Source organism: Strix uralensis, chromosome 22 (genome assembly GCF_047716275.1).
Source record: "Strix uralensis isolate ZFMK-TIS-50842 chromosome 22, bStrUra1, whole genome shotgun sequence".
NCBI classification, from domain to species: Eukaryota; Metazoa; Chordata; class Aves; order Strigiformes; family Strigidae; genus Strix; species Strix uralensis.
In genome coordinates, this window is record NC_133993.1 from 5,661,209 (window position 1) to 5,673,919 (window position 12,711).

At 52.8% G+C, this 12,711-nt stretch overlaps 2 pseudogenes; both read right to left on the reverse strand.

The window, feature by feature from the left end:
* Positions 1–5,187: 5,187 nt before the first annotated feature.
* On the reverse strand, positions 5,188–5,658 carry LOC141953413 (feather keratin 1-like; annotated as a pseudogene).
* Positions 5,659–11,790: 6,132 nt separating this feature from the next.
* LOC141953414 (feather keratin 1-like) lies at positions 11,791–12,261 on the reverse strand (annotated as a pseudogene).
* Positions 12,262–12,711: the final 450 nt, after the last annotated feature.

Genomic DNA, 12,711 nt, shown 5'->3' on the forward strand with positions numbered 1-12,711 from the left:
TGCCTTTTTGCACTAAGGAGAGAGAAGACCGCTTGAGCTGAGGGCTGATCACTGGCAATGGAGAGCTGAGCTGATCCTTAACGGGACTTCTTGCTCATATGATGACACAGTGTTCTTCACTCACAAACACTCACAAACATCTTGGAATATGTCTAAAAATTGCCAATTCTAAACTGACAGAAGTTTAGGCAACTCTGACAGTTTGTCTGTGCAGAAGGCAATGTAAGAACCTATTTGTCCAATATAGACCCCTGAAAATGAGCTTTCTCTTCTGCCCAGGAACAGATTAAATTACTCAGCGGAAAACCTGGATCTGAGGGCAGCCTGGCCACAGTGAGAATGATGCCCTGCCCTGATCACATGGGACCCAAAGACTTGCTCACCACAACTGCTCCACTACAGCAGCAGAGACCCCCAGAAGGCTTCTGATGGGTGGGACTGTGGATCCTGGTCTCCAGCACTTCAACAAGTGCCCTGGAAGCTTGAGATGTGACTTCTCTGTTTCTAGTGAGTTGCAAATGACCACTGCCTTAGACAGCCATCATGAACAGCAAGGCGTGCTTCTGCATGGTGGCATCTTATTAGGGCATTGGCCCTGTTTTCATTTCAACCTCTATAGTATTCAAGGTCAGGCTGCCAGTCTGGGGTCCCAATGTCATCAATCACTTCTTCTAGGACGGCAGCCCCTTGACAGATCTGATCTGTGCTAGCCTTTTTACACACTCCAGAGGATGTTGCAAGAGGAGTCCATCAGGTTCATTGGTGAGCCACAACCGCTGTTGATCCCTCTCTGTCCCACAGCTACTTGGTCCCAGGACAGCAGCAAGAAACAGCCCTTTCACTCTCAGCTGCCCAGGAAAGGCCCAGTGATGCCAAAGGCAGCCTCCCTCAACCCCACATGGCCCTGCCTAGGTGCTGTACCCCAAGGACTGTGCTGGGCAACCTGCTACCTATTCATCTCCTTATTGTGATCCCAATAAAGAATCAGCCCTATTTCTTCACAATGTGTGGGTATCTTTTATTCATAGTAACAATAGGAAGTGGTAAAAATGACCCCTGTAAAAAACTAGGATCATCTGGGTGTCATATGGTTCCTAGGGTTGTCTGCAGTCCAAGGTAGCCCACCTGATTGTTCATCAGATCCATCTTTTTTATTTTGCCAGCAAACACTAGTATCTCCACTGGGCCCCAAAGCCTGGAGAATGGAAAAGAGCTGTAGCCAATCCTGCCCTCTCCAGAGACATCCTGGGGTAAGAAAAGACACCTGTTCTGTGGACAGCTTGCATCACACACCTTCTTTTGTCCTGGTGCTCAGTTGTGGCGCCCTCTATCCCCCTCCCCAAGGCAAAGTGCCAGAGAGAAGGATCCCGGGGCTTAGCTCCAGGCTGCCCAAACCCTTTCCAATGGGAAGCTGCTCTCTGGGGCAGCACAGCTGCCAGGCTGGACTCTGTGTATCTTGTGAACATGTGTACTATGGTGTTTTACAGAATGGTGACCTCTCCAAATAAGGGGCAAAAAGAGGTGTCATAAACAGGCCATGTGTCCAGAAGAAGGGTGGGACTTCTGGGGCAAGAGGAATATGTGTTGGCCCAAAGGATGGTATTCCACCCATAGGACAGGACTTTTATAAAAAGTTGGCGATGTGACAGCTGTGACTTACTGTGGACACAGTTTGTCCTTATACTGTCAATCTGCTCCAGCGTTTTATTCCCTAGTATTAAAGACAGAATTGCTGAGACAAAGGAACATAGTAAAAAGCTGGATGGTTTCCTTTCTGGCCAGAACTTTCTGTCCCAGGTGAAGTATTTTGTTCTCTCCCTCCACATGTATCAATGGTTGTGCCAGCAGAAATATCCGTGACAACAGATTTATCTTGTCACTTGTGACTGCAAGCTGTGTAGTCAAAACAGAAAAGCCATCACAAAGACATCCAAATTCTTCTAGACACACACAAACGCTCTGTGGCAGGCTCTCTTACAAATGCACACACACGCTACAGGTGTCTGCAGGGAGCTGCTAGTGAATAATGGCAAAATGCTGTGAAACACCAGATCACATCTGGGTTTCTGAGTGTTTTCTCAAGGTGCTGTTACTGTTGGAAAAGAAAAGAGAAGAAAGAGAAGAAAAAGGCATTTCCTTCCTCGTCCCAAAAACAACCTTCTCCCTTTTTCCTTTCTCTATCCATCCCTCTCTCTCTTACTGTCTCTTCTGATGCACCTCGGACCAATGTTTATAGATGTTGTTTGGGTTTACGTGAAAAGGTTTTGGAAGCAAAATGTTTCAGAAAGGAGCAGGAGAACAGGGGCTTCTGTGAGAAACTATGTTGGATAGAGCCAGTTTCAGCCATCTACAAGATGGACCTGCCACTGGGCAAAGCTAGGTCAGTCCTAGGTTTGCACCTCTTTTATAACATATTTAAGAATGGTTAAAAAACATTGTGCAACAGCTGAGAGACAGATGTAAGAAAATCTGAGAAACAACCCTGCCAACACCAAGGTCAGTGGAGAAGGGGGAAGAGGAGGTGCTCCAGGCACCCACGCTGGAGCAGTGCTCCTGAACAAATGTACCAATTGCAAAGTACCCATGCTGGAGCAGTTCATGAAGAGATGCAGACCATGGGAGGGACCCACGCTGGAGCAGGGGAAGAGTATGAGGAGTCTTCCCCCTGAGGAGGAAGGAGTGGCAGAGACAACAGTTACAAATTGACCACAACCCCCATCCCCTTCCCTCCTGCGTTGCTGAGGGGGATGAAGTAGAGAAATTGGGAGCAAAGCTGAGCCCAGGAAGAAGGAAGGGGTGGGGGAAGGTATCAAATTAAGTGGTGGTGGTGGTGACGTTCAAATTAAATTGATGTTCGTTTTTTTCCCCTAAGAAGTCTATCTTTTGACCATGACCATGTGTGAGTCATCCCTCCCTGTCCTTGTCTTGATTCCCAAGCCTTTTGTTTTATTTTCTCCTTCCCATCCCTGAGGGGGAAGGAGTGAGCCAGCAGCTGCATGGTGCTCAGTTGCCCTCTGAGATTAAATCACAACCTCAGGTTAACCCACTACAGATGTGTATCACTGTGGGAGTTCTCTGTTGTTCCTGCAGATGTGATTTTTTTTTCCTTTTACAACACAGATAGATCAGTCTTCTGCAGGGATAGCAGAAAATTGAAAGTCCTTTTCCTGATAACAGTATTAGGATACCCCAATCTCTCTCGTGGCTGACACATGTAATGTAGCACACTGTGGCTACCACTTTCTTCCTGCATGTCAACACCTCTATGGCTTTCTATTTCCTTCCTCCCAGCTCTGCTTTTTGAGTACTCAAGGACCCAGGGGAAACCCTAGATGACAGGAAATGAGAAGTGGGATTTAGCTTTCACAGCAGCTCCCGATTCTCTCACCCTGATGGAGGTGTCCTGGTCCCAGCACACAAGGGCCAGGCTCTACAGGCTGTTCCCTGAGACTCTGGGTAGAAGACTAGGGACCTGGAGAAGGGGCACAGTTCCTTTACCAGGCCATCCTACAAGAGATGGTGGGCATTATAGTATAGATAGCATATTATCATATAAATAGTATACTATAGTATACTATAGTATAGATGTATATTATAGTGTAGATAGTATAGTATAGATCCACATTTAACTGAGATCTCTAAGCTCCTGCCCCAAACCACTGCCCATCTTGCTGTGTTCAGCCTTCCAGTTCCTGCTGCAGTCAGAAACATGTTGACTTCTCCAGGATCATCTGCATCATGGAGCCTTTCCCTGTGCCATCACTGACTCCCATGTTTTCCAGATTCCATGGGAAAGACCACTGTCAGTCAGCAGAAGGGACTAGTCATGGTGGAGGAAAGAGGCACCTTCCAGACCACCTGCTCTTATCAGATACATCACTTTTGTGCCATGCTCTAGTACCAGCAGACGGGAGGCCAAAGACCACATCTGTTCTCATATCACATGTCAGCTGACCCCAAGCAGAGCAGCCCACTCACCACATGACTGAACACCACAGGGAAATACCAACCGCAGTGGCTGGAGGAATTTAAGATCTCAGATGCTGGGTTGTGCCTCAGTGCTGTCCATGACACTGTGGTGTGGGGAGCTTCCTTGGCTGGGAAAAAGCTTGGGAAAGGGAGGGGGCATCCCTGGGTAAGGCTGAGATTTGAGGCCAGCTCTCACCTGGCTGTGTTACTACACCTCCAGAGCCAGACATGTCCAGTCAATGAACCTCTTTCTGAAAGTGGCCACTCATCAGAGGATTGACAAAGTAGTGAGAAAGCCTCTGTGGTGGAAATTTTGTCTCTCCACATCCAAGGTCAGGACGACAATCACTGTAGGATACAGCGGGCTATTTTGACCTGGTCTGACTGCATGGTTCCAAGGGCTGAAACAAACTGGTAAAAGCTCCTCCAAGTCCAGCACTCCTGTGTCAAAAAATTTTTGGTCTCTGCAGAGGGGTTTTTCCCAGAACACAGAAAGAAGAAATTGTTCCCAGATGGAGCATTTATGCAGAATAAAAGGGATCCTGTCATACAGTTTTTTGGGAAGTGGATCCCCACCCCACAAGACAGTGGAAACTTCATGGCAATGGAAGGATTGACAGACGTGGACCAAGTTATGCTGGTACACTAGAGACACGCAACGGCATTCTGTGTGCACTTTCCCACCACAGAGTTTAACATTAGCCATGGGTGTCATTCAGAATAAAATCGCTTTTGTGGCTGGTATATTATCAGTATTGTTAGTTTTGGAAAAGGCACAAAATTTAGAAAGTACAGAGTAACCCAATGCATAACTTACCACACTCTATGCAAGCCTCTGTTAACAGTCACTGCACAACCAAGCTCAAACACATCCTCCCAAAACCAAACTAAAAGAAACATACCTCACCCTGTGAATCTTGGGAGAATGCCTGCATGTTAAAGGATGACACAAATGGGCAGGCTGAGATGCAGAAAAACTTTAATGAGTCAAAGGACGTTGCTCTGATTTGAGGTGCCAGTGTAGGAAGAACCAGTGACAGAAAGGAGTCAGTCCCAAACACACATGAGAGAAATCCAGCCAAGTTCCATCTGCCTGTCCAACAGGGGTGCTCGGGTTGCTCAGCCTTCCTCTGAAAGCAAGAACCCAGTGCTCCGTCCCCAGTCTGGTCCCACCCTGTGGGTCCCTGGGGGCCTTCCCCAGGGCTGTCACCAGCAGCTTTAGCAGGGGAGGCACCTCCTGCCGCAGAGGCGGCTGCCAAGGCCGGAGAGGCCAAAGCCCCCGGAGGAGATGGGCACTCCCTCAGAGCTGAGGATGCTGCCAATGGCAGCGGAGGTGGAGGAGCCCACGGCGGTGCTCTGTGGGAAGGAGCTGAGGATGGGGCCGGGCAGGGTCACCACCACGGGGGAGGGCTGGATGACGACGGTGGAGTCCTGGCACTGCCTGACACAGGGCTCATTGCAGCTGTTGGCCAGCGGGGTCGGGCCGCAGGGCTGGCAGGGCTGGCAGGGCAGGCACGGGTTGTAGCAGGACATGACTCAACTGTGAAGATGAACCTGGGCTCTAGAAGTGGAAAACAAAGCATGGGGGGGTGCTTGATGAGCCACCTGGCACCCCACCATGAGGGAGAAGAGAGACGAGGAGAAGAGGTGGAGGCCTTTTAGGGAGGCTCACGGGTTTCTCCTTCCCATCAGCCCAAAAGAACCCTGCCAAGAGTGACCAAGTCCAGGGAGGTCCCCACCATGTCCATAGCTCACGCCAGACAAGCCCCAGCCTCTCTCCATGAAAAAAACTTCTGCCCCCTTCCCACTCCCATGATAAGCAGATTCATACACCAGGGAAGACACGACGAGGAGGACGAGGAGGAAGATGAGGAGGAAGATGAGGAGGAAGGCAAGAAAGGGGTCCCAACTCACCTTGTTCCCAAGGAGATGGAGCTGAGAGGAGTAGATGAGAGAGTGAGGAGAAGGGCCCGCTTTTATACTGCTCCGGCACCACCCCAGGCACACAGTCACTGCACGCAGGCAGTAATTTTCCAACAGACTCACCTCCAAAGTAAAATATCCTACCTAGTGGCACAGGCTGTGCTTTGTTTCCGTCAACAGTGCCATTTCATTTCCTCATTTCTGACATGCTTGGTCTGCCATGTAGGCTCTTTTCATGTGCCGGGAGGGGAGGCAGGATTTGCCGTCAAGACATGAGGCTCCTGACACTCCTCGGAACATCTGGACCAGGGAAGGCTTACATGCAGTAGAGGAGAATCAGGTGTGGGAGCAATCAAAGAGATTGGACAGGCATGAGTGCATGCATCCTGATGCCACGCACCCAAGGGAGTTGGTTGGTGTCACTACAAGGCCACTCTCAACTCCCTTTGAAAGTCACAGCAGTCAGGGAACGCATCTGAGGACTGGAAGGAAGCCAGTGGGCCTCCTGTCTTCAAGAAGGGCACAAAGGAGGAGCCGGGGAACAACAGGCCAGTCAGCCTCACCTCCACCCCTGCAAAGGTGATGGAGCAAATCATCCTGGAAGCGCTTCCCAAGACAAAAGGACAAGAAAATGATTGTGAGTGGTCAGCATGGATTTACAGAGGGCAAGGCAGGCCTGACCAACCTCCTGGCCTTCTTTGATGACCTGCTTGGCTCCGGTGTATGAGGGAAGGGCAGCAAATGTGGTTAATCTCATCTAAACAAGGCTTTTGACGCTGTCTCCTGTGACAATCCTTACGGAGCGAGTGACAAAAAAGAGGCTGGGGAAGAGGGCAGTGCAGGGGATTGAAATCTGGCATGCCTGCTGGCCTCCAAGGATTATGACAAGTGTCACGATGTCCAGCTGGCGGTCACTCTCTCCTGGTGCCAGGCCTTTGGGTCGCCAGGTCGGGGTCCAAAGCATGTGACCAAAGTGCATGGTGGTGTGAGGAGACACAGAGAGAGGAACAAGGTGCTGTCCCGAGCCTCAACACACTGCTCTGGTAGTGAGGAGGGAGGGACCCAACTGCACAGGGCTTGTTGAGGACCAACATTGTCCCTCTGCAAGCCTGCTGATGGCGTAGGTTGGGGACCCCCAGAGACAACCACAAGAGGGGATAAATTTACCAGAGAAATCAGCACATGTCTCCCCAGAAGGAGAAGCTGTGCTTGGGCAAAGGCATTTGAAATCACTAGCGCAGCCCATCTGCCCATAGAGGCAGTGATCAGCACGAGCTGGAGTGAGCAGAGAGGCAGACAGGAAGGTAGAAGGATGTGGCGGGTCCTCAGTCACAGGAGCCTTTGGGAACCCAGGAGAGGACCGCATTGGTGCAAAGACAGGCCGACCTTCCTGCACAGGGTTTTGAAAACAACCTCACCAGCCATGTCCTCCATCTGCACAGACTGCTCCAGCACTTGGGGGCACAACTTCTGCCTGTACTGACATGGTCTTGCTCAGGAAATGCTTGGGCCTCTCATCCTGATACTTCAAAAGAGCCTCTGCGGCCTAGAGGTCACGTCAGAAATGAGGAAACGAAATGGCACTGTTGACGGAAACTAAAACACAACCTGTGCCACTAGGTAGGATATTTTGCTTTGGAGGTGAGTCTGTTGGAAAATTACTGCCCGCGTGCAGTGACTGTGGGCCTGGGGCGGTGCCGGAGCAGTATAAAAGCGGGCCCTTCTCCTCACTCTCTCATCCACTCCTCTCAGCTCCGTCTCCTTGGGAACAAGGTGAGTTTGGCGCCCTTTCTTGCCTTCCTGCTCATCTTCCTCCTTGTGCTCCTCTGGGGTTTTTCAACACATACCTGTCTCTCTGTCCGATGCTGTGTCTTGAGGCTGTTTGTGAAGGGAGAGAGAAGGGAGGAGAAGGTGTGGCAAGCAGAGAGGTTGGGGCTTGGTGGAGGTGTCTTGTGAGGTATGGGCTAGGTGGGGAGCTCCCTGGGCATGGTCACACTTGGCTGGGCTCTTTTGAGCTGAGGAGAAGGGTATCCCTCGTGGTGGGGTGCCAGGCTGCTCGTCAACCACCCCTCGTGCTTTGTTATGCCTTTCTGCATGCCCCAGGCTCATCTCTACTGTCGAGACATGTCCTGCAACAACCCGTGCCTGCCATGCCTGCCCTGCCAGCCCTGCCGGCCCTGCGGCCCGACCCCGCTGGCCAACAGCTGCAATGAGCCCTGTGTCAGGCAGTGCCAGGACTCCACCGTCGTCATCCAGCCCTCCCCCGTGGTGGTGACCCTGCCCGGCCCCATCCTCAGCTCCTTCCCGCAGAGCACCGCCGTGGGCTCCTCCACCTCCGCTGCCGTTGGCAGCATCCTCAGCTCTGAGGGAGTGCCCATCTCCTCCGGGGGCTTTGGCCTCTCCGGCCTTGGCAGCCGCCTCTGCGGCAGGAGGTGCCTCCCCTGCTAAAGCTGCTGGTGACAGCCCTGGGGAAGGCCCCCAGGGACCCACAGGGTGGGACCAGACTGGGCATGGAGCACTGGGTTCTTGCTTTCGGAGGGGCTGGGCCATCCCAGCACCTCTGGCAAAAGGACGAGGCCAGCCTGGGCTCTCACCAAGCACGCCCCATGCCTGCCTTTCCTTTCTCCCACTCTCTCTTTTCCCTCCCGTGTGCTGCTTGTCCTGTGCTCCCCTGGGCTCTGAGCCCCACAGAGCCAGCCTAGGGAGGACCTGCTGGCCCTGATCCCTCTGTGGCGCAGGCAGGTGGACACCTGGCTGCATCTGCGCCACAGCCATGGGGCACAGACTCCTTTCTGGCCCTGGTGCTCCCTGCACTAGAGCCTCCACTCAGAGTTACCTCGTTTCTGCCATTTGATCCATTAAAGTTTCGCTGCATCCCAGCCCATGCCTCTATGTCATCCTTTGCCTTGCAGAAGCTCTCCCAAGATAATCAGGGATAGAGTTGGGGTTGCTCAGGGCTGATTCTGGGAAGGGGATCCCGAGGACGGCTGTGCGGTGACACAGGCTCACTTTGTGCAGTCATGCAGTGGTTCCCACTCGCATGCCTTTGGGAATGCTGAAGGCTCCCCGTGTGCCCCATGCACCCAGAGCTTCCCCAGGGCAACACTCTCCTCACCACTGCTGCTGCAGTGTCCGCAGAAGGAAGGACCACGCAGAGGCAGTTAAAAATCTTTCCTGTGGTGGGTTAAGATTGTCTTGCTGCCAGATTGGTGAGGATACAATTGTTACTGATCACATCCACAGGGATATGAGGACCTCCATCATGCCTTTTTACTCCCCAGAAACGCATCTCCTGTGCACGTCCTTTGACCTTGCTTCTTTTTACGGCCAATCCACCTTTCAGACTAGCTCCATGGGTTGCCCCTCACAGCTGAAGTGCTGGCCTGTGGGCACAAGGAGGGAGAGAGATTTTCTTCCAAATTTCACAGGCAGGAAGATGCTCTCTCCACCGCTGCTGTATCCAAATCTGGGCAATACGTTGCTGCCAAGCTGTTAGATCTGGACAACCTTTTTCACATGGCCTGTATACGCAGGGCATTATCTAGAGCTTGGAGACCTCCCTGTCATCGAGGTCACGGTAGATGACTTCCAGCACCATTAATTCTCTCAGGTTCTGCAAACCTTCTTAAGCAGCAGTCGACCTTCCTTGCTAAAGCCTAAGATCTCCGTCAAACAAATATCTTGCCCTCACGCTTGACACGAGATGCTTCCAGAGACTGCAATTTGTTGCCTTTTTTCCAATCCCAGTGTCAAAGGATCGCAGCTGTTGGGCTTCCTTACCTTCTAATTCCTGATTGTTGGCCCCACTCTCCCAGCCGCGGAGTTGCCAGGCAGTTCTCCTCTCACCTGGCTAGTGCCTGTCATCTTTCCACATGTCTCAAAGCTCTCTCAAAGTCAGGAAGCCCGTACTTTCCTTCTCTGGAGTGATTTCTCTCACTTCTTCCTCCCATTTTATGCTGACGGACCAGCTTACCAACCAGACTCTTCCTCCTCCTCACTTCCTTCCTAGTCGATGACATGGACCCGTTCACCTCCTTGTCCGCTAGGTCTTTTTCACCTCTAGGGCCATTCCTGGAGGTGGTGTTTGGGTCCCTATCTCAGCCATGGTGTTCACACCTGTGGTTTGGGTCTCTGCCTCAACTACCATGTTCTTAGATGTAGTCTGGATCCCTGGCTGAATCGTGACAATCTCTTGGGTCCCTGCCTTAGCCACGGTCCTCTGATAGCGCTCAACTGGGGCTCTAAAGATGCAGGTCAAACCCCAATACAGGGCAAAAAGCAGCTGGTTTTCAAGCAGCTGCCACCCAGGGTCCGGCCAGCTCAGGACACGTTTCACTGTCGCCTCAGCCAAAAGTTGTCTCTTCTTACGCCCGCACGACAGCAGATTCCGCAAACCCTGCGATCAGCCAACAGTGTGAATCGGTAGTTTTAAAACACCTCCCGTAAGGGTGAAGAAGGACCTTGGGAACCTGCGCAACAAAACGTCCCACATCAGTCCCAGGTGGGGCTCTCCGCAAGACAGCTCCCTCAGCACAGGAAGGGCCTCAAGGCCAGGGCAAAGCACATGGCTTTTGGTTCTGTTAACATGTTCCAAGCTCAGCCAACTGAAGGGATAAGCATTGCAGCAAGCAAAGTCCCTGACCTGCCCAGAGGCCTGTCAGTTAGTAACTACCACAACTATAGCACGCTCCATTCAAAACTGCCATTGTCTCGAACCCCACGATAAGCACCAAAAAGACTTGGGTGAGTTGTCCTTGTCTGCTCATCAGGTGTCCACCAAGATGCTCTATCACTCCCCATCCTCAAAGAGAAAGGGGGGACAAAAGAAGATGGAAATCTCATGGGTCAGGATAAGGGCAGTTTAACAAAGACAGTCAAAGCAAAGCGTGCAGATGCAAAGCGAAGCAAGAAGGTTTATTCTCTACTGCCCATCAGCAGGCGATGTGCAGCCACTTCTGGGAAGCAGGGTCACAGTACACTTAGTGGTTGCTTCCGAGGAGAAAGGCTGTAATAAGGAATGCCACCCCACACCCCATCCCCCCACCTCCTCCTTTCTCTTAGCATTTGTTGCTGACCATGATGTCATCTGGTACGGAATATCCCTTTGGTCAGCCTGGGTCGGCTGTCCTGGCTATGTCACCTCCAACCTCCTGCCCACACCCAGCCTACTGGCCTTTTGGAGAGGGAGCTGGAGAGACAGTCTTGCTGCTGCACAAGCACTGCCCAGCAAAACCCAAAACATTTATGTGTTATCAACACCCTTCTAGCTACAACTACAAAGAGCAAGCTGGAGGGCTAATATGGTGGAACTTAACTTCACCCCAGGTAGACCCTATACAGTGCTGTTACCATCCACCGCGCATTCATCCCCAACAACCGCTTTCCAGAAACAGCCCTGAGCCACACCTCTCTCCCTGGGCACCTTGGGGGACTATATGGAGGGGAAAGGATGACACAGAGGCGTGCGCTGGGATGCAGCAGAACTTTAATGAGTCAAAAGAGGAAATGAGGTCACTCTGAGTGGAGGTCCTGGTGCAGGGAGCACCAGGGGCAGAGAGCAGTCTGCGCCCCATGGCTGTGGCAGAGACGCAGCCAGGTGTCCACCTGCCTGCCCCACAGAAGGAGCAGGGCCAGCAAGTCCTCCCTAGGCTGGCTCTGTGGGGCTCAGAGCCCAGGGGAGCACAGGACAAGCAGCACACGGGAGGGAAAGGAGAGAGTGAGAGAAAGGAAAGGCAGGCATGGGGCGTGCTTGGTGAGAGCCCAGGCTAGCCTCGTCCTTTTGCCAGAGGTGCTGGGATGGCCCAGCCCCTCTGCAAGCAAGAACCCAGTGCTCCGTCCCCAGTCTGGTCCCACCCTGTGGGTCCCTGGGGGCCTTCCCCAGGGCTGTCACCAGCAGCTTTAGCAGGGGAGGCACCTCCTGCCGCAGAGGCGGCTGCCAAGGCCGGAGAGGCCAAAGCCCCCGGAGGAGATGGGCACTCCCTCAGAGCTGAGGATGCTGCCAACGGCAGCGGAGGTGGAGGAGCCCACGGCGGTGCTCTGCGGGAAGGAGCTGAGGATGGGGCCGGGCAGGGTCACCACCACGGGGGAGGGCTGGATGACGACGGTGGAGTCCTGGCACTGCCTGACACAGGGCTCATTGCAGCTGTTGGCCAGCGGGGTCGGGCCGCAGGGCTGGCAGGGCTGGCAGGGCAGGCACGGGTTGTAGCAGGACATGACTCAACTGTGAAGATGAACCTGGGCTCTAGAAGTGGAAAACAAAGCATGGGGGGGTGCTTGATGAGCCACCTGGCACCCCACCATGAGGGAGAAGAGAGACGAGGAGAAGAGGTGGAGGCCTTTTAGGGAGGCCCACGGGTTTCTCCTTCCCATCAGCCCAAAAGAACCCTGCCAAGAGTGACCAAGTCCAGGGAGGTCCCCACCATGTCCATAGCTCACGCCAGACAAGCCCCAGCCTCTCTCCATGAAAAAAACTTCTGCCCCCTTCCCACTCCCATGATAAGCAGATTCATACACCAGGGAAGACACGACGAGGAGGACGAGGAGGAAGATGAGGAGGAAGATGAGGAGGAAGGCAAGAAAGGGGTCCCAACTCACCTTGTTCCCAAGGAGATGGAGCTGAGAGGAGTAGATGAGAGAGTGAGGAGAAGGGCCCGCTTTTATACTGCTCCGGCACCACCCCAGGCACACAGTCACTGCACGCAGGCAGTAATTTTCCAACAGACTCACCTCCAAAGTAAAATATCCTACCTAGTGGCACAGGCTGTGCTTTGTTTCCGTCAACAGTGCCATTTCATTTCCTCATTTCTGACATGCTTGGTC